The sequence below is a fragment of the Athene cunicularia genome (genome assembly GCF_003259725.1).
Source record: "Athene cunicularia isolate RWA chromosome 5 unlocalized genomic scaffold, athCun1 chr5_part2, whole genome shotgun sequence".
NCBI lineage: Eukaryota > Metazoa > Chordata > Aves > Strigiformes > Strigidae > Athene > Athene cunicularia.
The window spans coordinates 1,510,661-1,513,070 of NW_020799102.1; positions in this window are offsets into that span (position 1 = coordinate 1,510,661).

A 2,410-nucleotide genomic window follows, 5' to 3' on the forward strand; every position below is an offset into this window, starting at 1 on the left:
GAGCCACACCGCCGTACAGAGTCTGCGCGGTAACGCTTCTTCCTGTAATTAAACTGTCTCTCGCTGAACAAAGCGCCACGAGTGCCGTGTGTGTCGCGCAAGGCCATGCCGTGCTCAGCTGGACGGGGCAGAGCAGCTGTGCACCGGGAGAGTCCTTGCCCCGGCTTTGCTGCAGAGAACCAGCGCCCGCCGGGCCTCCCCGGAGAGGTGCAGCGGTTGGGACTGAAGGCCTGTGAAAGCGAGCACCGCATCCCATTCCAACGTGAGTCCCGGGGACTTGGAAGCAAACCCTGGCTTCATACTGTATCCACGGCCTTGGAACACAGTCACAGTGGCTCTAAGGAGCTTCAATTTAATTAGCTACAAGCTGTTAGATGCATCAAGAACTGGCTATTAATAGCAAGGGCTGTGCCCCGTGGCCGAGGCCGGTGCAGGCAGCAGGTGACTCTCCCTGAGCCAGTTCTGCAAACTCAGCCTCAAAACTTCACCCCCAAGAGCGTGGAAAGCTGCTATCTCACAGAACAGAACCAAACTGTGCTCTCAGCCCTCTAGCTTGTTCTATCCTTCCACCACTGCGACCAAAACCACCTCCGCTCATTTTCGCTTTTAACTTACCTACCCACAGGAATGATCCTGAGGGACAAGAAAGGTCTTATCAGGTCCCAATTCACTACTAAACCACCTCCTGCCCTTGCTGCCCCCAGGACCTGACCTTGTTCCTGGGGATCCTTCAACACACCACAAAGCCAACAGGTTTACACTGGCTTTCACAGCCCATGAGCAGACATGACCATGGTCTGTGGAGGATGGAGAAGCCCTCCCCGAATGAGCTAGGACACACAGGCAGCTGCCTTGCTGGAGGGCACAGGACATTGGCAGTGTACCAGCCTTCCAGTGCTGCTCCTGCTCTCCCTTTCCCCCCCTGCAACAGGTCAACAGCACCAATATTTTACATAATAACCAAGGATTGGGAGTCAGGAGCATTTCTTCTTGTGAATAGTCCCACAGACCTACCTGTGACCTGTAGTTGGGGGGGTGTGTGTGTATATATGTATATATAAAAAAAATACATACGTACAGTTCACCCAGGGACAACAGATCCCACGAGATGAGCATCAGCTGTACATGAGCCACAGTACACTTTGCCAGCACTTGCCTCCCTTGTCTCCAGGACAGAAGCTTTTCCCTCAGGGGGTGTAGGAGGCCCCAGCATCCCCCATTTCCACACCTGGAGTGAAGCCTGACAGTGGCCTGGGACAGGCAGAGAGGGCTTGGCTAAAAAAAATAAAAATAAATGAATAATTAGAAGTGGAAACATGCCAGGCAAGGCAGCGAGGAGGAGGGGTAAGACCTGCCATCCATGTGCCTTGTCCCATCCCAGCAGTACATGTCAGCATTCAGCCCCCGCTGACAGCACCGCGCCTCCAGGGAGGGTCACTCTTTTTTGTTTGCAAAAGGGAGATTAGAACTGGGGTTTTTTTCCAAGTCAGGGATTGTGGAAAGCTGAAGGATCCCTCCCAAGCAGCCATTCCTCCACCCCAGCCTCAGCGGGGAGGCGTGAAAGCTGCTGCTGCTGAGGCCAGGGAAGGCGCCAGGGCCCTGACCCCCTCCCCAAGCCTCCAACCCTGCTTGGGCTGGGGCCTCACAGGAGGAAAACAGACTCTTTTCTTCCCTTTTTGGCCCCAAAGCACACGCTGGCCACTGTTTGCGCTGCTGGGCGGCTGCGGGTCGGGTGGATGTTTCCCTCGCGCCGGCCGAGGCTGGTCACGGTGCCAGGCGGTGCCGCCACAAGCGCAGCCCGTGCCCGGGGTGTGCCGGGCCTCTCATCGCCTCCTCGCTAATTATTCCAAGCAATCACCTGCTGCTTGCGGCCGCGGCTGGGCCCAGTTCCCCGCAGCCAGCCCAGCCCCAGGAGCCACCCGCGGTACTGGCTTCAATTTCCAAAGAGGCCTCTAAAACCACAGAGGGGAAGGAAATGGGCAGGAGACCCCAGGACAACCGTGGGCACAGCCACTGGCTGTCCGGCCTCCCCACACCTCCCTCCATGAACAAACCTTCACCAGGCCCGAGATCATCGAGTTCGCTGGTGCTCAGCAAACCGTGGCCCCGGAACGCAGGCTCTCCCCTGCAGACTCCTCCAACCCCCCCGGCACACCGCAGCACGGGCCCCCGGCTGCCACTGTGGCTCCGGGAGCTGGTATTACCGGTGGTGGCGGGTGCTGGGTGCGGGTTTCGTCTTGCCCCGACACCTCCGTGAGCTTTTCCAGCCCCGGAGAGCCGGGAGGTTTCCTCCTCAGCCCCGGGAGCCTCATGCAACCAGCACGCACCCAGCTCCCCTGGGGTGCTGGGCCAGCAGGCTCGGTGGGTTGCCTTCTTTTTTTCCTCTTTTTTTTTTTTTTTTTTTTTTTTT